This window comes from Nyctibius grandis, chromosome 8 (genome assembly GCF_013368605.1).
Source record: "Nyctibius grandis isolate bNycGra1 chromosome 8, bNycGra1.pri, whole genome shotgun sequence".
Classification (NCBI taxonomy): domain Eukaryota; kingdom Metazoa; phylum Chordata; class Aves; order Nyctibiiformes; family Nyctibiidae; genus Nyctibius; species Nyctibius grandis.
The window spans coordinates 49,982,555-50,009,665 of record NC_090665.1 but is presented as its reverse complement, the minus strand read 5'-3'; the positions used below and the strand labels follow the sequence as shown (position 1 = coordinate 50,009,665).

The window sequence follows — 27,111 nt, the reverse complement described above, 5'->3', positions numbered from 1 at the left end:
TGTCTGTTTGTCTCTCTATGTTCTGTCTGTCTTTTTGTTACAAAATACAAGTTTTGCTTGAAAGCACAGTTTTAGTGTATCGCCCACTCCTTCATTGTTTTCCTGTGTTTTAGAGGAATTTTGTGAATGTTCCTCCCCACCCTCACTGTACTGGTATCAACACTACAGATCTGACCTACAGCAAAATAAAAGTGAGTGAAAGGCAAGAAATTTGATGTTTTCTTCTGTGTTACATTTGCATTGTATGTCACCATCAGAACTGTTTTTTTAAAGGTAATTGCAGGTGACCAAAGTATAATCATATTTAAAATACAAGATTACTATCAGGCTGAATTTGTACTTGACTTCCAGCTGTGAATTCTCTGTAAGGCATGACTTTTCCCTGTGGGGAAAAATGCCATTTTCTTTTGGCAAAACCTCAGTAGTGATAAACATTGATCAGCAAGTTGTTGGAGGTGATTTTGTTCATTTGTTGTGCGGCTTTCACAGAACTAGGTAGAAAGCACATGGCAGCGGGTTTTCTATATAGCTGAAAGTTATTTGCAAATCTTTTCCAAATCTTCTGGTGAGTTAAAATGCTGAATCTGTAATAAAATAAACATTATGGCTACGAGAAAATCTTCCTCTGAAAGCATTCAGTGTGATGAATGTTGTAACGGACTATCACATCAGAAAAAGATGAGGAAATGTTTAACGGGTAAAGGAAGCCTCTTGTTTTCATCAGCTTTTAACGGCTTGTGTCTTGCTCAAGACAGGAAACTTGTAGAATATGTGAAAATAAGCTCACACTTCAGGACCATTTTTCTAGTCACTTTCCTTGAACAAGTAACACACTCAAAGCAATTGTAAATGTAATTGTATGCATACAATTCTGACAAAGTATCAGAGTATCCCAGCAGTGATGGGTCTTAATAACTAATGACCAGAACTCTGCTTGGCTTGAGGTACTTATTTCTGGTGATGCACTGTGCAAAACAACTGAAACACTTCTAACACTGGGAATACAAGTAGGATGGAATGTGAACGGTGGGACAGATTTTTGCTTGAATTCTCTAGTGAGTGGGAGGTATTTAAAGAGGGGGGGGGAAATCCAGGCATGGAGCTAAAGAAAATGCAATCTTGTTTTTTTTCCCCTTTAAGCCTGAATGATGGCTTTTGTGCCTGTTGTGAATACACATAATTGCTGCAGTGTTCCAGCACAAGTTGGGCAACAACTCAAGTAGGGCTTAGCAGGGTAGGTATCAAAATCATAGTGAGGGAGATGGGTGCCGTGTCTTGACATAAAATAATCGTCAAATGCATATCTAAAAATGTGTCAGAAGTCTATAGAGGTCACTGGCAAACTGACTTCACTTTAATATTTCCAGATTTCTGAGTGCAGTAATCCATAACTCTGACAGTTTTTTACTTTTATTTTAGTCTATTGTGAAGCAGGAAGGGAGACTGAGGATAATTATTGGTATGTCTAAAAAAAGCCTGGGGTTGAAAAGCATTGGCTTCCATCCTTAGAATAGAATAGAATAGTAACAGCCTTCTGGCATGTGATCTTTGAAAGTTGGTCTTCTGTGTCCTAGTATTCCCAACTTGTCACGTTTAATCTATATTAATCTTCTCAATTTTTATAGAAGCTTTGATTAGGTTTGGCGATTGAGATCTCACATAGAAGGTGCTCTAAGAGGAAAACTTTGTTATCCTTCACTTTGTCTGTTAATAATAGGAAAATACGTGGTTATGGTTCAGGTAATTTTTTTTTTTTTTTTTCTTCAAGCAAGTTCATTATTGCATTTCCTGAAGCATTCAGGATATACATGTATTATAATCTTAAACTGCATTTTGGCAGTACATGCTCATTATATGGTTCTGTCAAGAAATCATATGGGGTTACAGTGTTTCTTTGTAAGCGTTCAGGAATCATTTCATTAGTGTATTATCCAGAAGTCAAAACCAAGTAATAACATATTATAACTATCAAATTCTCATTTATACACAGTTTGTGGGGTTATAGTTTGACTGACATGAATTCAGTTGATGGGAATGTACTGTTCAGTTAGAAAATGCTTAGATGCATTAGAAGAAATTATTGCTGATGGTTAAGATCAAGTCATATTATGGCTTGCAGAGAATTGTATATTGAAAACGTGTTTGGATCTTCTTTCCTTTCAATTCATACCATTCTTAATTACAAAATTGCTATGCTTGAGATTCAAAATTTTAATTCAGACATTGATTTTTGGAGTAGTTTATTCCATTTCTCAGCTGTCAGGGTAACTGAAGTCCAATTTTAACTTAATGCCCTTAGGTTGCCTACTAAATATAACTTGTGGTAGACTTGTCTTTGGTGAAGGACATATGGATAAATCTGCTGTTGTTGTTGGACGCCTGATCGGTCTTGCAAACTCTTCTACACTTAACGTTACAGTTTGTTCTTCCCCGTATCCTACTGCATCATCTCATTCTTGTCTCCCTTGCCTACCTGATTAGGTGTTCCCATTTCCACTTGCTTTGAAGTTCACCCATCTTTTTTTTTTTCCTTTTTTTTTGCTCCTCCAGAATAATTTTTGTTCCAATTAATCAAGCTCCATTAATTGCAGTTTAGATGGAGATCTGGTATTGTATCTTTTAAGCCAGGGGCAAATATTGCCATTGCTGCATTGGCAGGGGACGAAGTCTGGAAAGCTGAAAACATTAGAATTCTAAAACATTTGATCAGTCCTACTTTAAGTGCAATAAGATTTTAAAAACAAACAAAAAAACCCCCTGCCATCCCAGGAGCAGTACTCACGGAAAGAGAAACATTGCTATTGCACAGACCACAGGTTTGTTTAGCAATAACATTGAGCTGGTTTAGGTGACTGAGGAATCTGAATGGACAAACACTTGTAATTGTTTCACAATGTAAAGTTTTACTCCTGGTAGCATGAGTTATACCTTTCCTGAAGGCTGCTGCAAATCTAGTTTCCTCAGGCTTGGCCTCTTTTTGCACTTAGAAGTTCCACTCAGGTGGACTTTGAGGGCTACAGATATTGTCCAAAATTTCTGGATCCCCTGTAGTTGGATGCTTCTGCCCTCCATGCTCCACTTCAGAAATCCTGAACGTGAGCCCAGCGTTGGCAGCTGTTGGAACAATCACCTAAGTGCTGTGGGTGGGTGTAGGAGGGCTGGCACTCTTGGAGGCACAGGCTTGCTTTGCATGTTCTACCCGTTCCGTTCGGTGCACGTGTTGTAAAGCTGTGTTTCCGGGAAATGTCAGACCTACTGTGTGTTCACTTAGCAGTTGTTACACACCCTGGAGGTGAGATAGCTCAAAACCTCCTCTCTTGCTCTTCATGGGTTTCTGTCAACTATTTTATGCTGTAAAGGTGATCCTCTGGATAAAGGAGTTTTACTCAGATGCTACATAGATCATGACAGACAGTGGTATTTCTGAGCCATTGTGGTGGTGTGTTTTCTGAAACTCGGCTGAATGCGTTGTCAGTGGATGGGCTTTTGAGCAGATAAACCCTCATACTGGATCTGGTGTCTGTGTGCTTTGGAATGCCCTTTACCTTGAGGGAATGACGGATGCAAAGTTCCCTATCCAGTATCTGTAATCCACAAAGGGATTCTCTTAATGCATCTCCCTTTGTCTTCTTCTGGGCATTTGGAACATGGGCTTTTTGTACAAGAGGGGAAGGGCGTTCTGGGAGCAGTCAGTGAGCGATCCCCTTAACCAGCATGAAGGTAAAGAACAAAGATCCAGCAAGTGCTATCCCAGATATAGTGGGAGGTAAAAAACAAACTCAAAGCAAGAACTCTGCATTTATTAGGATTTCCATTGTTTTCTGAATTATGCCTTTTTTCTTCAAGTGTTGAAGGCACCCTCGCTGCAATAGCTGATAGTGTTCTGCAAATACTGTTAGCTGTCTGACAAAGCCAAAAAGATCAGTGTTGCTTTTTGCAGGAGGAAAAAAGGGGAATTTGCAGATAGTCAGAAGGCATAATGACGCAGCCCAGAGGTGCCCGATCACTTCCTTCTCTAAGGTAGCATCTTCTACGTCATAATGACTTTACAGTATTTGAGCAAGTTTCTTGCAACCTTTCTGCCATTAAAATAATTGTAGTTTCTTCAGATTAAATTGCATTTCCTACTTCCAATAGCATTACCTGCTTTATGGGCTAATCAGCAAAGAACTATCCTGTGCCTTCCTCTAAAATCTCGTCCTGGTCTTGATGTTAATTAAGCAGAATTTTATTAGCTTTTTGATAATGTTAACTGCAATTTAATATTTATTCACTGTAAGAGTAATCATCGCATGAGATTAAAATAGAAAACTGAGATTGGTGTGAACTTTCTTCGTCCCTCAAAATGATTTAGGCTAATTTCATTTCTAGACAAACACTACAAATTGCTGATACTTCAAAATTTTTCCTTCTGCTATGAGTATATATATTGTGCTCCTTCTGTCTGTTGCTGTTTAGTGACTGACAGTTTATGGAAACTGCTTTCCATGAACACCTCTAGTAGTGAAAGACTGGTGTTAGTGTAACTTTTAACAGGTCTGAACTAGGAGCATATACTTGACCAATTAATGACTGGTTTATGATGGTCAAAACTATTTGCCTGCATCTCACTTGCTAATAAAATTAGGTAAATTGAATATTAAATCTTATTTAGAGACTGGATGTCTTGCTGTTATCACTAATACATAAGTAAATATTCTTGTAGGGAAATGTAATTGGAAGGGTGTAAAACAATGGGAAGCAAGAAACTTCCCTGAGAAGGGAAAACAAAGGAAAAGAACTTGGCTGAGCATGGGATACTTTATAGCTGGCTGATAGGAAATAGTAGGGCTGGGATATATCTGCAGTGCTGTCATGACTCAGAATTTGTGAGACTTAATCGTGAGTTTACACCACTTGGAACTGTTTTGCAAAGATCTCAGAAGAGCTGACTGCTGTAAAATGTCAGCAGGCTGGTTCCCAGGTGAGGGTGTTCTGGCGAGAAGACTAAGGAAAGTCCTGAGTAACATGCCCTCATCCTGGGTTGGGGCACAGCCTGCATAGTCTAGCCAAGAGCCTGAATTACTAGATTGTAGACTAGGCTGGGTAGTCACTGTTCCTCCATTCTGGGGGCAGGACATGGAGCAGAATGCAACGCAGGATTCATGGCAATAAAAACTCACAGGAACATGGAAAAGACCCAAGTAGGAAAGTTATTGGAGTGAGGAGAGACCTGGGTTCAAGTCTCTGCAACAGAATTATTTCTGTATTTGGTTTTTTTTTTTGCTGAGAGTTGTTCAGTATAAAGCAGTACTCTCACAGATTGGAAACCAAGCCTCCCCCAGCAAGCAAGTGTACCTGTCTGCCAGTCCTGTGTTCCCCTCGGCTTCCTGATGATGATCTCACAACTTTTATGTTTCTGTCCGTGTAATGGTCTCCTTGTAATAAGATCCCTCAAGTCTACCTAGTTTCTTTTTTTAGGCCCCTAATTCAGTTTATATACTTGTCCCTTCACTGTAGGCCAGCCTGTACTGGATTACTACAGTGGAGAAAACCTTTCAGAAAATAGTAAAAGGCCAGTCAGGAAGCTTCTGAATCTCATATTTGGCATCTTTTTCTCTAGCATAAGGTCTGCTGCTTAAAACATTAGATAAACTCAAGACTTTTGCTATTTTCAGTGCAAATGTTAGTAGCTTTTCTTGGAATTGCTGCTGTGTGTAGTGATCACAACACAAATTTAAGTTTCTCTTTAAGAGCTCCATCTGTCTTTTTTAAAAAAACAGAAGACAGAATTTATAAGCAGTAGAGAGAGATGAAGTTTCTGAAGCATTATTTCAGGCTAGTTCAAGTCTCATTCAGCTTACAGGGAAGACTAACAAAGACCCTTTCCTGTGGAACAGATAGAGAAATCTGACCTTTCAGCTGAGCAAGTTATAAAAGATTTGCAAATGTTATTGCAGAATACTTAGTAAACGCACATATAAACTGTTCACAGTAATAAAATGTGCTATGAAATATATAGTCATGGGAAGACTAATATCTGTACCTTTGAAGTCCAGACGCTCTGGTGATGTATGCTAGTATTTGTTGCTGGAAGTTTAGAGCTATGCTAATTCCAGCTAGCTGATGAGCTGGTGCTTCAGGAGGCTGAAGCTTGAAACTGTAGCTCCGTAGCTGGCACTCAAGTTGTGGTGGCAGCACAGTGCCTCGGTGGAAGAGAGTGGCTTTGTCACAGCTGGGTCCATTGCTCCTGGTAAATGGATAACCGTGAGTTTCTGATGCTTAAGTTCACTAGACGAATTTTCTTTTAAAAAGTGCTGGCTATGAAACTACAGGAATTATGTAAATATCTGAGCATAAAAATATATTTGTATTGTTTATTCTTTGCCGCTGTAGCGATCCTAGCTGGAAGGCCATTGTGCATTGTTTTCTTCCAAGAAAATCCTGTAAGATCTCTGCAGACCAAAATGCTGATGAACTTCTCCACAGATGCAGCATGCCATACTCTGATTTGAGGTCTGTGTCCAATGCTGTGCAACTCGGGGTTCCCAGCATCTGAAGGAACGTCAGGTTCCTTCCTACTATCCTCTTTTTCCTTCTAGTGTTAGCACTAATAAATGGTATTTTAATCAATACCAGCAGCATTATAAGTTTCTTGATTGTTTATTATTAACAACATCATACTTGTTAATAATACAAAACGGCTTATCAGCTATTTGGAATACCAAGGACTGACTTTGCCGTTTTCAAAGAAGGATATAGTGTTAGTGTCTTGGTGGGCTATAAACATTCTTTTCTATCTTCTGTAACTTAAAAGAGCTTGGCTGGAACCAGTTCTGCAATGTTGCATATTTAAAAAAAGGCCTTAGTGGAAACTAAACACAGTGTTTCAAAATATTGTACCAGGATCTTAGAGACAAGAACTGTTTTAATTCCAGGTTTATGCAATGCCTCATGCGTTAGGACCTCCAACTTAATTTCAGTTTTGACACCTTTCTATAATAACGTGTAGTAACTTAGTAGACAACAGAAATGTTGGCTGAAGAGGGTGGCAGCTGTTGTAACATTCTCATTTTACTGAAGCACTACTTAAAACAGTCAGTGATCTTACATTCGTTTTTAAAACGTGTTACTGTGGTTTTGTAACATCTGTTTTTTGCTTTGTACCCCTCTTTGAGCTGGTAAACAGTCTGTATAATACCGATAGAAATAGAGTTTGGTGTTAATCACACGAAGTGGCAGTGAGCCCAGCTCCATTTTAGACAATACACTTTTTAAACACAAAAACTGAGCAAGTCTGTGATTCGTATTTCTCTTGAGAAAAGAATTTACAGTCTGTTGGTGTGATATCACACAAGCCTAATGAAGCCTGTGGGAGCTGCGTGGAACAAATTAAGCAAGTCAGGACACAAATCATCTTAGCTAAATACATTAAAAACTATAGCAAGTCAAGTGAAGTTAGTGGGTTATTCTGGATTTGTACCACTTTATTTAGACCAGAATATGGCTGATACTACTGTAAAATTAGAAATTGAACCACATGTCTGAGTATGAAGGTCCTCTCAAACTTTTGGTAAAATCTCAAGACTTAGTCATGTGCTAGTTGAAACAAAAATGTTAACGTGCCTAATAATGTAAATAAAGAGTTGATGGAGTGGCAAAAGGTTGGAATGTGAAGAGGAATTTGGAAGCTTACATAACTGCATTTTTATTGGGATACTGATTCTAGAGTTGCTCTGAGGTGGGTTTTTTTCAGTAGCCTCAGACTGTAGTAGACACCAAAAAATCATGGTTTCAGATCTGGACGAGCAGTATTTGTGTTTCGGGGCTGCAGCATGGCATTTACCTTTTTTTGCAATAGAGGATTCATTTCTGTCACCTTTACATCTAATTGGAAGTTTCTGTCAAAATAAAATATTAGGGGTCCTTAGATTTATTCTACCCACAAAAAACTTGCTTACTGCAAAACCAACAGAGTTTAATCTAATTAAAAGTTAATTAAACCTTGAAAACTTTTTAAAAGCTTAGATCAGTGTTCGACTGTTTCAGTTGCCGTCATCCCCTGCCTTTTACAAGTGAAAATCTCCTTTCCTCTCCCTCCGTGAGAGGTAGCCTCTTGTGGGGATTTCAGCAGCAGGCATAGTGGGTGTGTGTGTGCTGAGACTTTGGTGCTCTTCTTTCAGGTGCCACTCAGCTTCAATGAAGTCTTTGCTTTATCTCTCCATTATATCTTTAGAAGTTGTGTTTCTAAAACAGAATTAAGTCTCTGTGCTGGTCTGATTACTCTCAGAATTTCCTCTCATTATAACAGATCTTGCTGAACACCAAGATTCTTGAGAGGTCAAACACATCACCATGTCAGAGGGAGGAAAAAAAAGTAGAGGTTCAGAAGATCATTGGAAATGTTCTTCTCAACCTTTAGACGGAAATGTAAACAAAACCGATTGTTTCCTGGATAATTTCCATCGTTGTTTCACTGAGGTATGCTGCTGAGCGTTTGTTAAAGCCTTTGCACTTTCTTAAGGAACTCGCCTTTGGCCTGTATTCCGTGGAACTCAACACGAATTTCCCTGCTAGAATTAGGGAGATCCCAAAAGCTTTTGAAAATGAAACTAGAGAATAAACTATTGGATGCATAATCACAACTTCCAAATTCGTAATGCCGAATTATACATGGGAAAGCACTGTATATCAAATTGAGTACTTTTCTTCTTCTAACATAAACAGCCCTTTTCTGACATGTCCTTTTATTAATCCCTCTGCCAACATAGGGTTATTTCTACAGAGTAGCTCTCTGTTTTCAAATTACTTTCTGGTTACCTTACCTAATTTGCAATATTGTTTGAATGTTGATTTCACTCTTTCCAGTTATTTCCTGTGACAGGCTGCCAAACAGAATGTCTCTTGACTGGCAAAATATCTTAGGGGACATGAAGAGCTGCTTTTGTTTTAATGAAGGGTGGTACAGTGTGAAGGACACCAATTCAGAGAAGATTACTGCTCACTGAGATATTTAATTAGTGCTATGCATGCTGAGGTATAGCAAGCAAATTTAGTGTTCAGTGGTCCTTTTATTTGATTGGTCTACGTGTACCTTCCTAGGTAGCCTTTTGATTTCAGACCAGCTCTCTTCATTAAAAAAGCTGTTATTAAAGTGCACAAACATACTGTAATTTTCAGTTCTTTCATATGTTTGTATCTTACATGCTGAATTACAAAATGTCCTAATCCAGCTGAAATCAGTTACAAACTCCTGTTACTTTTGCTGGAAAGAGGAGCATGTCCAGATTTTTCAGTCTACATTTTTTGTTTAAGCCATATAAAACTTTGTATGAGTTGGGTTTTTTTGGGTTTGGGTTTTTTTTTTTTTTTGCTTAACCAATCAGACCTTTAAAAATGCTATGCTGCAGTGTTTTTCTTCTTTTCATGATGTGCAATGGGCTGTTAGAGGATAATATTTTAAAATACTTTTGTGTGACATTATCCCACTGACATTTTGCAGATTTGGTGTAAATCGAAACAGAATATCCTGAAGGAAATGTATTCTTTAACAGTCTGTATCATCTCTTATTCTTGCTCCCATATCCTTCCCTATAGATTACTGATGGCCGTCTTTGAAATTCATATTCCTGATTCAGCTGATATAATGGTGGTTTCATTTACAACATACAGGTAGTTTGTAAAGATCACTACAACTAGCAATTAAATTTTTAACTTTTGAGTGGTGAAATTTTCAGGAGTAAAATCTAAAGGTTCAAAAAAAATCTGTGAGCAGAAGCGATGTTAACTCTTGAAAGAACAAGATCTCCACGTGATATATTCGATAAGATTAAACCAGTTAATGTCATAGACTTGTAGTTGCCTTCACTAGTGGCCTGATGAAACGCTTGAGTACCCTTTCTGTTTTTCCAACTCTCTCAATCAGTTTAATTAAAGGAGTACCTCATCCTAAAAGTTATACGTCTTTTAAATCTTTAGACCTCTGGGCTATAACACCACAACTACTATGGGTTTTCAGAAAAGAGAAGATTGAATGAAAATGAAATTCAGGAGTTTTAAAAGGAAACATGATCAGACACATAAAGACTTGAATTTTAGAAAGCGGAGCAGCTGGCTCATTGGAGTTGGGATGATGGAGCTGCATCCCTTCGAAAATAAGACTTTTAAGATTTTTAGTTTTAGTATTCTGGTAAATAATGAATTTTTCTGACACTTTGATTCTGAATGTTTTCTTCAAGACAGCATTTTTTTTTGCTAGCTTGATCCACGTCATCTTGAATGTGTGGAATAATGGGTGATGTTAATTGTGAGTAAAATGACAACAAAACAAATTCAAACTGTAATTCAGTCAAGTGGCATCCTAAAGCAAGAGTGTGTTTTGAATGGTTTGAGAACACCACCATAACTGAGACTAAATTACAGCCTGCTTGATATGAGGTCTGTGAATACTAGATGTATAAAACATTTTATGTCTAAGTTGAGCAGAATGAAAACCTGTCGTCCAGGAGCAGCCCTGCTGCATACATGACACAGTAGAGTGACAATTAATGTGGTTAGGAAGAGAAAGGAGAAGAATTTGGATTCAGAGTGGAGGATTATTTAAGGACATGTGAACTAGGAAAATGAGGATTGAGGGACATACGGTACAGAAGGAAAAGGATTACTGGGCCTGGAACGTTGCAGGTCACAGATTACTGGAATATAAATTATGAATCCTTGCACATGTTCTGCTTATACTTTAGCCAGAGGAATTCCATGGAGATCTGCCTGTTACTAAGGGATTGCTGTCTTAACGGAACAGTCCTTTCTGCTGAACTGGAAAGGAAGTGTGTAGTCTGCTAGCTGAGTATAGGTGGTGCAAATGTTATCATGCAATAACACATGGACACGTGTCACCCTGGAGTGTTAAAATTTTGCATTTCAGAGTTGCAGTGAAGAAAATCCTTCCAATTACAATTTTAATTCTATATATGTGTACGTTTACAGACACACATGGAAATAAATGGTAGGTAAAATACAATCATTGCAAAATTGTTAGTTAATAGTATTTTTTTTAGCTTCTGCAGAGATGTGGAATATTTAGTGAGTGCTGATAAAAAATTCATGTATTTCACATTTATACGCAGTATAGTAGAGAGACAGTGTCTTTCGCTTCACTTTCCTTTTTTAAAGAGGATTAGTGGATTAAGAGGGTGCTAAGGAAAAAGCAGGGTATAAGCATGCACTGTGAAATCTTCCCTTCACACACTGACAGTTTAGTTTCGCAATACCTTTTGTTCGTATCAATCAGAGGCTCATCAGAATGAACACTGCGGTGTGGTGGTTCACTGTAGAAGGCAAATCCAGACTGCAGACGGTGAAATTTGTGTCTATGTGCAATTCCCTCAAGGTCTCAAGAGGTTGGATTAATGTACGAGGCTGATGCATTCTGTGAGCTCAATTCTAATTTAAACATGGTACCTAAAGACCGTGAACAGAGTGCTGTGACCTGCCCTGTCTGCGAGGAGATGTGTCCTGAGTGCATTCTACCAGTGTACTGTTGGGAAGGAGAGAATTCCTCATGGCTCCAGTAACAGAGTTACTAGCCACAGAAACCTTTCTTCCTGTTGTAAACTACAATGTAGCAAAGCATGTTAGCAGCACATAACAAATGTTGGCTGCATGTTACGCTGATGTGCTCTACAGCATTTGGCGAGAATCAAAGACAGACTGTACCCCAATACATCTTTTTGGTGTCCGTGTACTAGCAACTCACTTCATACATGGCAGAGAGAAGTGTAAGTAACCTGGGTGTTAACATGTGCCTCTTCAAAAACAGTTTTCACTGGGACATATAACACCACCACCAATCATAATTTATTAGTTACTGTTTATTATGGTATTTCTTTACTATACTTTTCAGTGCCAGATGCCCCTAATAGAAAAAAAAGCATTTCAGTGGATTCAGCAACAAAAATGTAATGCTGAAGGCCCTATTTTCAGGATTTACTTTGCTTCTAATTCCTAGGATGTCACAGTTTTCACAGGATATTACAACTTTGTCCCTGTAGTCTTTTATAAGAGCAGGAACTCTAGTTCCCAGTTGCAATCTGTGCAATTATTAATATTTACCAAATATATCAATTTATAGGAATACGTTGGAGATTAAACTAGAGACTAGCTTTTAGGCATCTGGGCCTGATATTAAGCATTTTAAGCTGAGAAAATAGTACCAGAAGTTCCAGTCAGCAAGTTCTTTTATCTGTTACAATTTTATTGCTTATTGTTGTTCTTAAAATGTTAAGGGACATCTGCAGTGCATAAAGGTGAGCCTGGGACTGTAAAATGCTCTTTTCGCTGTGACTTTTTGTAAGGAGGTGAGGCATGTTCCACTTCTGAGTCTGGGAAGGAGTCTTCTGATGTTTCAGCAGAGTAAACCAAATCCTTATTTTTATGGCTTCCATCTTCTCTTATGTTTTTGCAGCTCTCTTAAAAAGCTGTCTCTGTGTTGCTAAGATTAATATGTATTCTGAAAATCTCCCCAAATCATATTTTACCTCCTACTTTGTTCTAGTTTTGATTTGTCTTTGGGATGTTTCTTCTATGCAGGTTACTTGTCAGTCTGTTAAATGTTGATGTGTCAAACATTCACGTTAAATATTCACGTCCACTGTGCTGACAAGTTCCTTTTAGGAACAAAAACCTTTAACTAATGTTGGATTACTTAATTATTGACAGTCTTATTAGCTAGGAATAGAACCTGGCTCAATGGATGCAGATCGATTTGGCATAACATGTTGTGCCTTTAGGGGTCTATAGAGACCGAAAACATCAGTAGTCACAGTCCCCTTCTTTTGTCTGAGAACACATTTGGCTTTGTTTAAACTCAAGCTTTTGATTCCAGAGGATTTTTTATGACGACAAAATAGAGAATATAGTGGAAGTCTGTTTTTTATTAACAAGCGGAAAAAACTTGGAACGAAGGGTCACTTCTGTCCATTTCTACGCAACTGTAAGGGATTTATTTGCTCAAATAAATTCTTACATTAAATCTGCCTGTGTTATCGTTTTGTGAATATATTCACTGTTGCAGATACACAGAGCCATTGTCAACACTGGTAAGACTGCAGAGCACATCCTACAGTAAATAGCAGTAGTCTCAGAAATTAAGTCAAAATAAATGAAAATGTGGCTACCTATTAAAATACTGGATCTAATTAACATAATCTTGCAAACTCCACTTGTAACTGTGTGTATAATGGTTCAAAAACAACCATGGAGAGCTGGTGCTTTGTTCATTATACCAGACACTGTGCTGTGCATAGACTGCTTTCAGAAATGCAGGCATTCATAATAATGCATCCTATTTTCAGTGTTATATAGACATACATTTTATCCTCTGTTAAAGCAGCAATACTCATGAGTCACCAGATCTCCATCTGAATGGTTTTCTTTATATTTTTTCCTTTTTTTTTTTTATTTTTATTTTTTAAAGAGTATCTCTACAAGGTGTGTGTATCTATACAGAGAATAACCAGTGAATCAGCAAGTGTCTAACGATAAGGCTTTTTAATCTTATCCGTGAGTCACTCGGACAAATCTATTGTTTGCCTTACACTGTAATCAGTCTAAAGCATAACCAGTTACTTTTGTATTCAAATGTCATACCAGGTACTAGTAACCAAGCATAAAAATTGGTCATGCAATTGAGCAGTTAGACTTTCATACAAAACTCTGTGTGCATGGTTCAAAAAAACGCCCTTTGTAAAGAGAAAATAAAACATTTTCTGGCTTTTGGAAATGCTTTAAACTATCAACACGCTTGTGATATGTTAAATTGCCCAGACTACTGTAGTGTAATTCATCAGATATTGTTCTGCATACACGATCTTCTGGTATTTCAGCAATGTTTGGGTAAAGCAACCCTTCAAATCATTGTGGAGGATATTCTTTTAAGGGAAAATGTTTTACCAGTGTTAAATACTCTTGAATTTCTGATATGTTGTTCTTTGAGGAAAGTTACTTAGTTACTATTTATGTAATCACCCTGCTGCCAGGTCATGGTTTGCTGGGAGGGCGGGTGGGCGGTGAGCCCTGAGACTCGCTGCAGGGTAGGGGCCTCTGGGCCAGGGCCTGTCCCATGGCACCCAGGCAGGGCCGGCCTGGGGGCCAGGAGGGAGCCCAGGCCATGGGCAGGGCCGGCCTGGGGGCCAGGGCTGGCCAGGTGGCTGGCACGTGGCCGCTGTCCGGGCGGCTCGTGCGCTGGTGCCTGGCAAGGGCATGGCTGCCGTGCGGCAGGAGCTGTGGCTCAGGCCGGGCTCCCCCGGGAAGGGGGATCGGCCCTGGCTGAGGCCTGTCGGCAGTGCTGCCCCCGAGCCTTGCCCCGCGCCCCAGCAGCCCTCGGCTGCACCATGCCTAGGCCAGGCCCCGAGCCTGCGGCGAGGCGGAGGGTGCCTGTAGGGCCGGGGCACTTGCGCTGCTCCTAGTCGTGTGTGGTCCAAAAAGCTGTGCCTGAGGCACGGACCTGAAATAGGGCAGAAAAGGGCTTGCTCTTTTTCCAGTTTTCGAGTCTCTTTTTAAGAAAAGAATGGTTTTGTTTCAGGTACGAAATGCAGGGTGGGGTCGGGGGAACCACAGAGAACGTGTTGCGACAGCTTACTAATATCATTAATACAATAATGACATCCAAAGACTGGTTAAGGAGACTTAGTAAAATTTTACTAGTTCCCCAAGCTATGCAAGGAGGTTTTCTGGATGTTTTGCTCTTTTCTCTGGTAAGCAGCTAATCATAGTCAGGTGCAGTTTCCAGGCCAGAGTCTCATGGACTGGAGGGCTAAGGCTGGAGTTCCCAAAAGCCATGCATTAAATTACTTGAGACAATTTTTTCAAGAGACTTTGTCCTACTTTGTAAGAATGTACTTTATAGATTTGTGTCCCCTTTTCCCCCAGAATAAAGGGCTGTGGGAGTGAATATTTGTATATTCTATTGAAAAAAAAAAGGTTGAGAGACAGTAGTTTTTTGAGTGAATCAGGGTGTCTGGCTTACAATTTTTAGAAGAGCAGAACTTCATGTGTATACTTCTGTCAGTAGATTATACCAAGGAATACCCTCATGTAATTTCTCTGGTTTTGAACTGACTGACACTACAAAGTTTTTATTCAAATACTTCTACTCAAATAGAAGGGAGAACATAATTTGTAAAGCTACTTCCAGTACTCCGTTTAGATCTAAAAGAAATTTTGACTTTGCTAAATATGTTCTAACTTGAAGGTACTCTATAGACTATAATAGTTGTTTTCTAGTGGATACTTGTCAGTATAAAAAAATAATAGGCAATAAGAGCCAATTTTAAATTACTATTTGATCTTAGTTCTTAAGGGAATGTCTGTGAAAATCTATGAATTCTCTCCATTTTGAAGCAGTTAATCGCATAGGACCAAGTTTCCGTCTCACAGAAAATTATGGTAATTATCAAAGGTCAGAGTCCACTACAGCACTAAATATTTAGTGGAATAAATTTTGTTAGTCCTAAAAATGTATTGTAGAGGAGTATTAATAGTCTAATTTCTCCTTAACAATAAATTACAACTTGTTCTAGAGCTGAAGGTTATCTTGCTTATTTTATGCTTTCCCTTTGATTTCAGTATCGGGCTTATTTAGTTTGTAGTAATAGTAATGGGATTTTTGTTGTTGTTGTCCGAAAAAACAGAAGATTATTTTCAAACTCCTGTGTTCACCTGCGGGAATACAGTTCCTCCTAGAAGTGGGGTCCTAGTTGTAGAAGTGAACTCAACAGTGCTGAACGTGCTCAGCAGGCACGTTGCCAGAGGGCTGCTGAAGTGGAAGAGTAGTACACGTGTACTACGCCAGGAACAGGGTAGTACACACCAGGAACGGAGTCTCCAAGACTTGAAGACCCAAAAAAGGGAGGTAAAACTGAGGTAACTGTCTTTAAAGTTTGGACGCCTGAAATGTTGTTTTTGAGACACGAGCTGCATTTTAAAATGTTAAAAAAAAAAAAAAAGAAGTGTTTTGCCTTCTGAGGACTGGATAAGTAATCATGACTGAAAAATTAAATGTTAGTTAAATTTGGAATAATTTGGAATAAATATGGAACATGAGACACATGATAGCTATGTACATTTTATGTTGGACGTTTTAACAACATGTTACATTAGGATTTTTGATGTCTATTTTTCACAGAGAATGTTAGCTCACTGGACAGATTCAGCTAACCAAAACCAGGCAACCACTGGCCATTCTTAGTTTCAATCAGCAGCCATTAGAAAAGGCCTGGTATACAGAGGAGGACAGATCTTCAAAACTGTGCATTGCTGTTAAGGCTCTGACTACTGCAGTTCAAGATGGCTTTTGTGAATTAGACACTGGTTTATTCAGAAGGTTATGGGTCTGACTGTCCTCTCGCTTGCAAAGTTATTGAATGCATTTGTACAAATAATATAGTGGCAGATAGATGATGTACACAAAGTCCAGAATAACCCAGCTTTTGTTTCCTTCACTTGACATTTTTATATCTGAAAAATGTGTATAATTGTACTTCCTTTCCCAGTAGAAACAGTGCAGTGGTTTAATTATTAATGGTAAATGCTGATAGATAATACCCTCCTTCTGAGGTCATGAAAGTGTTATTTTAATGTTATTTTAATGATTTATAGAAAAGGTCTCAGATGCTACGGTATCTGCATGCAGCATTTTACAGCATAAGATAAACCAGAAAAGGTTGCAGTGATATGTGATGGTATAAAGCATTTGGGGCTAGAGACTCAGCTAGGAGAAAAAAAATCATTGGCTGTCATCTGTCGTCCTAGATCAAATGGAGTAAAGCAGCCTAGAAATGGAAATGTCTGGCATTTTCTGATCCTGGGTAGGAAGCACCTGATTGTTTCAAAACATCACTTTTTCCAGATAAAGCATCATCAAAGACTGTATTGTAGATGTTGTTTTTTCTAAAACATGAGAGTATGTTTCAAGACCAAGCACCCTTCCTAGCTGGATTAATGTAAAAGTAGAAATGTTGGGAAAAGGAGACATTTAACAAAACAGTTACATAAAACATAACTGTATTGTAACAGTGTGCTTTTGTCTAGAGTTCACCCAGTCTTCTGGGCCCAATCTCACTTTGACAAAATGTCTCTTAGAATCGCAGAATAGTTGAGGTTGCAGACAAGTACTCTTCCCACACACTTTGCTCCATTTCGGAAGCATCTTGGTAGCTGTGTCTTTGCTTGGAAATTCCATGGAACTTGTGTCTGCCATAGTCCCAGAGCAAGAATAAGAAATGGAAGCTGTGAGAAAAAAGAACAGGCAGTATTTATTCTCTAAAGAAGAATTTGGGGGAACAGCTAATAAGCACATTGAAATGAAAGCCTTAATGAAGCTGTGTAGGTGATCCAAACTGCCAGCAAACTTAATGTTTGCTGTTTAGAGAAATGTAAAACCTCCATGAGCCAACAGTATTCATGACTGCATGTCAGAATTGCAGTGTAGTGATCAATTAAGTTGTAGTATACTAACTGTACACATTTTCAGTCCCCTTTCTGTGGGTAGTTGTTTGACAACTGGTGTATTTCAAAATCTGCCTAACAGCCTATGTTATCAGGAGCATCAGAAGAATGTTAGGTGTGGACCTTTGAAATTTGGTCATATCGTGCTGGTCAAACAGATTTCAATGTTTTGTCTAATCGTAAGTGAACATGGACAACATGTTAATTGTACAGACACCACCTCAGGAAAAAACATTGCACAATTCTTGGACAAACTACCAGTCAGCAGGGTGTATGATGTGTTGTCATTCACTTTGTCTTGTGGCTGTGACATGGAGAACATCATGCTTCTTCAGATACATGACTAATTAGGACAATGCAATAACATTGATTTTGAAGTTTTGTATTCTTAGAGCCTAATTTAGTGCTTGGTTTTCTTACCATGGTAGGGAAAAAAAGGTCAGCCTTCTCCATTGGACTCTCACTGACCACAGGATTCCCAGGCAATTCTCTTTATGGTATGTACATAGGTAGTGCTTATGGCCTGGACTACTTGGGAAGCAAAGGAGTCTGTGTGATGGGTAAACTGACGCAGAAGTACATAGTACTTTGGTCTTCTTGAAACCTCCTTAAACCCTTGTCTTTCACTGTATTGTGTTTCTTCCCCCTCTTCGTTTATCATGTCCTTCAGTAAGACTTGTGGAGGTGAAACGTGGTTTGTGAGCAGTGCTGAATGCCCTCAGCTCCACTGTAGAGAACTACAGAAGGAAAGGAATGTGTGGACATGGAAACGAACTGGGAGAACTGTATGGGAGCGGTTAGAGAATGCAGAAGGCAGAGCATTTCAGCTAGTGTCATTTGTTCTGCTGTTGAACCACAACTCTTTCTCCCATGTGTTAATCTTTCTGAAAATTCCAGAGAGGGAATGAATTCACGCTAGTCTAATGCAGTAGCAAGTATATAGCACCATGAAGAGTTGTTCCCTTGAATGTGTAGCTCATTGGAGAATTTATTGCACTGTACATTAATAAAAATTTGCGTGTTCTGGTTGCTACTTGTTACTGCAGTTCCTGTTTTGTGAGTTGATCAAAAACCTCTTGCAAAATGTTTTGCTTCAAAATCTGGATGATTGTCATATGATAGAGCAAATGGTTTTCCATGACTGTTAAAAACTTTCCTCCTGCATTACTATTACCAATGCAATCCAAGCCACAAGTTAGATCTTTTTGAAGCTTTGCATTCTGGGAATTTCTAATAAGATGAATGATAAGAGTACTTTTGGCATCTGGCAGAAAAAAACTAACCTCTGTATTAATTTGTAATGCTCAAGGTACCAGAGCTCTCAGGCATGTGTGGACACATGAAGAAACAACCAAGGGGGTCTCTCCTGCCACGCGAGGTTTCCAACAAACATGACATGCATAATCTAGCCTATGATTTAATATAGGATAAGATGTTAAAACTCTAGTACAATTATTTAATGCAGTGATATTGCTGACTCACATTTCAATGTGCAGCATCCATTCACTGAGACTTTTATGCTGAATTCTCAACTTCTAAAAGATAAACACATTTAATTCTTCTTCTGGAAAAAAAAAAAAAGCCTGTCTGCATGAATGGCTGACAGTAAATAAACCCCCCCCCCAACCCAAAGTCAGAAAAGTTTGTCTTCTTTGGGATTTAAAAATGGAATTCAGGGTGAGTTGTATTCATCCCCTCATTAGCTTTTCTGGCTGAAGGAGCAACAAACAGAAAGACTCACACTGTCACGGTAGAAGATATTTGAAAGAAGGCTACCATTTAGTATGATTTATTACACAAGAGGGGAGTCATAAGCATGCTTTTATTATGATTCAGATGTATGTGTATGTCAGTGTATGATCTCATAACAAACAAGTTATACCTGAATCTTTCAAAGAGAAAAAAAACCCTGTATGCCTGTAAACCAGGTACAAGACTTACTGGAAGAGCTATTTTTATACTAATGTCAACCTTTTGACTTAATAGACTGCTTCTACACATTCGTGTTCTACAGTAATAATGTATTATATTACTAGGATCATTAGGCTGTTTCTGTATAAGGAACATTACATGTGACTTACAACGTAGCTTAAGATTGCCTAAAAAAATTATTTTAATTAAAAGTAAATTGACTGCTACTAAACAGCAATACATCTCACATTTATTTGGATTCTTTGCAAAATTAGACTGTAAACCTTGCAAAGATTAGGCTTTCATGTATGTTCAAGAAGTCTCTGCTTGTGAAAGGGATAGATGGATTGTGAAAGGGATAGATGGATTATGCAAGGACTTGTGTTACTTTGTTTTTTCCTACTCCTATACAGAATAGAAGGGCAAAATCTTCATACGATTTTTTAGAGAAACATCAACTGGGATGAATCTCATTCAATCCTAATACACCCTGAGCATTTGTTAGCAGCCTGATTTGTTGGCTTGTGCACTTGTACCTTTGAGCGTTGAATTAGCAGATTGTGTACACTTGCCCTAAAGGAGGCATTGCTCTTGCTGAGGCGTATTATAGGAATACTTTTAATTGCTTGAATATGCCTATTTACTCCAGTAGAGGGAAGCAGCACATACACGTACAGCTCCAGTGTCTTCCTAATAAAAATACTGTTCTCTTAAAAAGCTGCACCTATTCTAGCCACAGGCATACGTAATTGTTGACCAAACACCAAGGAAGAGACCTGACGAAACTAATAGTTATTGAAGTAGGAACAGCATTTTGTTAGAGTTGGGTAGGATATTGCTGGCCAAATGCTGTGTTAGTGTACATCTGCGTTTAGCCCTGTCTGTTCAGGCCTTCTGTTACGGTACTATATTGAGATTTGCTGAAGCAGCCTTTGACAGAGGTGCGAACTTGAGTAGGAGCACAGCAGAGTCACAGTCAGTCGGCTTCTCTGCTTGTCTTTTTTTGTGTTTGCCTGAGGATAGCAGAAAGTCTTGGGAGGTGGTTAAGTATGAGAGTTCAGTCAGTGGTTAATATTTTACAAAAGATCAACCTACATCCTCATCATACTATTTTTACCTTCATTTACTGATACTGATTATACTAAATATCTCATTTGGTAAACATTAGAATATTGCTGTCAAGTTCTGTAATAACAAAATGGGCTGTGACACATATCACAGGCATCGTTTGTGAACTATGAGATCATTCTTCTTTGTCATTGTGTGCTACACAGTGATAGGGTTGGCTTAAAAACGTTGGTTTTGTTGTTCCCACGTGTAGTTCAGCCCTGTCTTGTAAAATTGGTGTAGGAATGCACATACAAGTGTATGTGTTTCTCATTACAGAATTCTATAATTGGTATTTTAATCATATTCCACAGAGAATGGAAATTTCATACTGGTCATGGTCACCACACGGGGATTCTGTTCCTTTGTGGCTAAAAGGAGAGGCAGCTTATTGTCAATGGCTTCAGGCTTTTGGATTCTCATACTAACTGTAATGCCTTGTACTTCCTTTCACTAGATAGGCATTACAGTGTCTAAAGTAACAATGCTAAGACTTTCTAGCGCTGACTCTTCTGCACTTTTGTGCTAGGCAGAAATACAAAATGTACCTTTTGTTAAGAAGAAAATAATTTAGTAAATTATGCCTACTTGTACGGATAAATGTTCCACTTGACAAGAATGAAGATTTGATGTACAGCAGACAGTTTACATTTTAGACTTGCATGTGTCAGGGTAAATCTTGTTTTTCCAACTTGCACGACTTATGCTTTGGGGTAGCTAGTCACGTGTACATGGGAAGAAAGATTTGGCCAGCTGTGACATGTAAAGACTGTTCTCTCTCACAGTAGCACAGGCTACAAAAGCACAGTAATTACTGACAGCGAGATACCTTATTCACAGTTAGCAAATCATCAGCAATTTTTTCAGTTGCGTGACTCCCATGAGATTATTTTACAAATGGTATTCAGGTGCAGGCATTTCCCTTTCTGCTTATACATTGTAGGTTAATACAAGCTGATAAGAGTCATTCCTCTTCATTCATGCTATCAGACTGGCTTGGAGTAGGTGGGCAAGGCACTGAGTGATAACTTTCTGCCCACAGAAGGGCCTGCCTACTTTGTGAATTTCCATTCTGATGGGAGAAGTCCATGACACTCGACTTTACTTTAAAATCTATTTAAATAGTATTTGTGTGTATCTGTGCTTGCTGGGGAAAGTGCGCTAGCAACACAGGACTCGACAGTTAATATCTCACACAGAGAGCTTGCTGAAGTGATCCAGGTACAGTAACATGGACAAAGATGAAGAAGACTACTATGGAAAACATGGTAATTTGCCTGCTTTCTTATGACAATTCATAAGCGCCTGATCTAAATCTCATTTATTTCAACTGTGTTATTTCAGTTGACTTTAACGGGCTTGGATCCAGCCCCAAATGGTTTCCTAGAAGTTCTTCAATTATTAGCAATATCCTATTTTTTTCCAGCATGACATTTGCAAGTTTATTTAAATTGCAGATCGAAGGTAAACTTTATATATATATTGTTGATTTTTATTTTAGATAAGTAATTTAGATTTGCTTTTTAAAATTATTACAGTGATAAAGTGCAACAATTAAATTCATGTGCTGTTTGGAGTCAGAATCGGTAAATGAAATATCTTGTGAAATATTTCTTCTAATGATATAATTCAATGTACAAAAGTTTCCTATTATAAAGCAGCCTGTGAAATAGATCCGTGTCATCTGCAAAGAGCGAATATCATCTCAGTTTTTTATCTAGGCAAAAAAATGACAGTTGTTATCCCACACCACTGCTTTCTTCCTTGTGTCTAGCAAACTCCTAAAGCTTGGAATTTGCTTTCTAAATACGTTTGGGCTTTTATAGCTAAGGAAGTGGTTTGCTTTTACCAGGAGCTATGTAAATACTAATAACATCAATAATTCCCACCTCACCCCTAAAGAATCTTCTCAATTTTTAAAGAATGGTAGTAATTAAGTAGAGAACTTGATATCTAATTTATGAAAATGAGAATGAAGCAAACAGCATTTTTCTTTTTTTTTTTTATGTTTTTCTGTGAAATTATGATCACAGTTGCTGTGTCATAAGTTTTGGTAAGGAATATTCCAGTGATGCTACAGACTGCTTCTGTCAGTGAATTCTAGTGTGTTTTTAACTCAGAATATAGTTACCTTTTCCTACGTAAACTGACATATTCTGTAATGGATTTATATCGAGAGCTAAGTGACAGAGGAAGACAGTTTGAGCAGTGTTGTACTGCACCGTGCCACGGTAAGTGCACCGACTGCTGGCAGTGAGGAACAGTTCTTGGAAGAAGTTTGCAGTACTGCAATGGTTTTACTGCTGTTAATGACTGCTGCCAGCTCACAGCATCCCTCTTCTTGCCTGATGGAGATGAAAGTCTCCATTTGAATCGGAGCTCATTTTCTGGAGTGCTTTGGTTTTGTTTTCTTGCCCATTAGTGGATATTGGTTTTCATTGTAGCAGTATTGTGGAGTTCACCTGTTGCACTTGAATACGCTCCATAAATACGTGTATCTTTTGACATGCATTTTCTTTGTTCCATTTCAGAGGCACACAAGTATGACATAAATAACAAAACTTGAGCTATTTACAATGACAAACACTGTTAATAATGATCTTATTATGGAAGGGAGGATACTTGTGGAAACACATTATGTCTTGCCCAATTATAAAACCGTTCTGCTTAATGGTGACATTCTGGAACAAGCTTTCTCAGTACAACACAGACTGACTGGAGAAACACCTATAAGCAAAACATAAGTGTATGACTTCCCTGCTGAAAGTCTGTCGTGTTTTTGAAAATCTAGCCTGTTGCCATACCAAGGAGATCAGAAACCAATCCTTTCTGTGTGGAAAGTAAACAATGCATAACGTGTGAGAAAACATAACACCGAACAAGCACGTTAAAATACATTTGGGACATGCTAGGTCATAGCTGGCTGCAGCCAGACAATTGGAGCAATGTGGGGCTAGGTGGACTTTAGGAGATCCGTTTGGCTGTGTCAGTGCTGAGACACATTTTCCTGTTCTCTTTCCAACAGGTATTTGTTGTAATTCATTCTTAAACATTTAGGGCGAGAAAAATTCAAAAGCATGCTTGGAAAACCTGTTCCAGTGTATAACTGCCCATGTGTTCTGAAAGGTTTCCTAATGCCTGATCTGAACCATCTTTGCTGTAAATGAAGTTAGCTGCTTTCTCTGATAAAGGAAGCTGAGAGCAACTGACCACTGTTGTTTTTATGTGGTATTTGAAGACTGTTGTTTTGTGCTCCTTCCTTAATCACAGTCATTGAAGTTTGCATTCATTTACTGCTTTTTGTAAACCTCTTAATGTCTTCTTTTTAATCAGTCCTTCTACTTTCTCCAGTTTGTCTGTATCTTCTGAAATACTAGTGCCATGATCTAGAAATAGTTTTTCAGCTGAGGCCTTACATGTCCCAAGCACAAGGAGCAGTGACTTCACCAGTCATGCTCACACTGGTTGCATGAGTTGTGCTTTTTTTTTTGCAAGAACATCACTTTACTGCCTCATTCTCTGTTTGTAGTCTGGTGCCGTAATCCTTTAGGGTTCTTCTCGTCAGTGTTGTTGAAAGCAATTATTCTGTATGGATTTGTGAATGGAGTTTGTCTTTATAACTTTGCTCAGTTTACAAAAATCACTTTGAATTGTTGAATTGTTTTTCAAAATCCCTTTGATTCTGTCTCCAGAAGTATTTTAACACATCACCTGCACAGTTTCAAAGTGTTCATTTTACTTAATTATTCAAATTGTTAAGGAAAATATTGAATAGCTTTGGAGAATATGTTCCTCCAGTAGTGGGACTGAGCTAACTAATAACATTCAAGAGTGGACTTGGGTGATTCAGTGAGTGTTTGCCCCCAAAAGCAAGCAGACTGTAAGAAAGAATTATTAGGAATAGGCTGAGATCAAATAGAAGAAGTCATTATATGATTGTATAAATCACAGCCAATATTTGCGGTGAATATCCTGTGCAGTTCTGACCCTTCCTTTTCCGGTGATGCATAGTAGCACTGAAAAACGTACAGAAAAGGAATGTAAGCCTGACCAGAAGTATGGAATGGCTTATGTACAATTGAACAGACTGGGACTCCTGAAGATAGACAAGTTAAGAGGAATATAATAACCTGTAAAATTATTAGTAGCATGCCATGCTGCCATACAGGTGTAAGGTGACTGATGGCAAGCTTAAAACAGACAAAAGGAGGTAGTACTTCAATGTTTCATTAACCTGTAGTACTCCATGATGTAGGTCATTGCAGATTGTCAAAGTGTATGCAAGTTAAATAGAGATTTATGAAATGAATGAGAACGAAATTCACCCACAACTATTAAATACAAAGTCACTACCTTTGGTTTGGAAAAATCAGTTGTAAATCTCTGTAATCTCAATTTTAGGGAAATACCACTGTGTTTGCCTTGATTTTGCATTTCTGCTCAGGTATTCACCATGGCCCCTTGGTAGGTACAGGGTATGGGTTCAATGGATCTTTCTTGTGATCTGGTGTGATCTGTGTTTTAGCTTTCCCAGTCTCCTCTGTGTTAAAATATATTTGTTTTAGGAGCTTGGTAAGGTGGACCTGAACACCGCAGATGAAGGGCAAATAGAATTCTATTATCTGCTGTGTTTATTGTACTGGTCTGTGTGTATTTTGATAAGGTTTTTCTGATATAAGCCAAGAACAAAGTCTGGCATTTAGTTAATAAGTAAATTCTGCTTTTGAGAAGTTGCTGCATTCTTCTCTCATTGAAGAAAATAAGTATTTTTTTCTGTGAGCAGGGGAAAGCTTAGGCTGGTAAGACCCTTTAATACCAGGTATATTCAGAAGAGGAGATCCTTAAGAAGGCAGTAAGAAAGCACTCTGAAACAGTAATTTGTGTAGTAGTGTTGACATTTGAATGAAGAAGTAATTTTTCATTGCACAAAGTTTGGTTCAGTAAACCTCAGTAATTACTGAACTTAAAAAGAATCCCATAAAGCTGAGTAGGTAGCTTCAAAAGGAAAAATCCAAATCCTGGTCTGTTGAATGAAGGACGGCTTCTTTCTCTTCATACAGTAGCTTGAAAATTGAAAATTTAAATTCTACTGTAGATTTGTGTTCTTTCCCAAGTGAAATCACACTGTAATTAATTTTATTGAAGTCCACATTTGAAGCACAGGTTGGTGGGTTAGTATTTGGCAGTTTCTTAATATAGTTTGCTTATGTGTAGAATGAATCAACTGGATGGCCATGAGAAAAAGATGTGTCACGTTTGACTCCTTCCATCTGTAAACTCTGACCAGATGTTACTGCCTGTTTCTAGGAGGGACATGTCTTGACCTTCTAGTCATTCTGAGATTCATGTAAAGCAACAATCATGTTCAGGGATGTATGCATAACCAGCTTTAACTTCACAGCCTGCTCTGCTTCCTGCACTGGGATATGTGGTGGGTGCTTCCGTGTGGGAGTTAGAGAAGCTATTTGAAACACGTGCTCCTCTGCCAGCTTTGCAGCGCTCGTACCTCCTCTCTGGCTTTGGAGAAGCTAGTGCAGTTACACAACCTGTGCAGGGAATTTCTGCAGTCTCCAGCCATGCCTTGTTGTCTGATAAACCCAATGCAAAAAGGGCAAACCTGCAGCTCTGTGTCTATGAAGTCCTGTAACCAAAGCAGTGGGAAGTAAGAATAACTCTGCAAGACTGTTGTCTTCATTTAGCCCGCACCCAGGGCTAAACAATAGCAGTTTTTCTCTCACACAGTGTCCTTTCCCCAACCGAGGAAGGAAATTGGGAAAAAGAGGGAGACTTGTGGGTTAAAATTAAACAGATTTAATAAAATAAAGAAACCAATATAAATGCTAACACAAACCACACAAAAGTATACTTAGCTACAGGTTGCAGCAGGCTGTCCAGGAATACCAGTCATCAGCAATGAGGAAAAAAAAAGAGGCCAGAAGAGAGGAGAGCAAGAACAGCCTCACCTCTGCCCACCAAGCCCTCGCTTTTGTAGTGAACTTGATTGTTAATGTTACAGCACACACTTGTGGGCCAGCCTGGGGCAGCTGCCCTGCATTTAGCTGCTGATGGCCCTGATCACCATGGCTGGCCACAAACTGAAACCAAACCCCAGTGGAACCAGGACAACTGTAAATATAACATTAGGTACAGACATGACCCCACACTTCTAGAGAAAAATTTAGAGATTTGAGAAAAATCAGAAGGGCCCACCCTGTAGCTCCAGAGAGGTAGGTTCACTCACTTGCTGCCAAACACGCTTAGTATGCGACTGTGAGACAGAATCTTTGTCTCTCAAACATCAGCAACTTTGTACTGTGAACACTGTGCATAGGTGTAGTGATAGGATGTACATTAAAGGTAATTTATCATGTGGTAAATGTGAGGCCCTCTAAGTTTTTAAGCTAGAAGAAAAAAGCTTTGATCTCGTCTACAAAAACTAGGTAATCGTATTGGTGAATTACTGATATTGCCTGCATGAAATGATTTTAACAGAACTGATTAAATAGGAATATATGGAAGATGTTCTTCAAGGACTGCTGGTAACAGCCCCCTCTCTATAGATTTTATTTTAAATAAGGATGTATTTTTATACTGTTTTATTTTAAATGC

At 38.6% G+C, this 27,111-nt stretch overlaps 1 protein-coding gene across 3 annotated transcripts in view; it reads left to right on the top strand.

Annotated features, from left to right (window-relative positions):
- The window catches only part of SLC44A5 (solute carrier family 44 member 5), an 87,886-nt gene that overhangs the window by 11,614 nt on the left and 49,161 nt on the right, over positions 1 to 27,111 (top strand). The gene's annotated exons all lie outside the window — the stretch shown is intronic.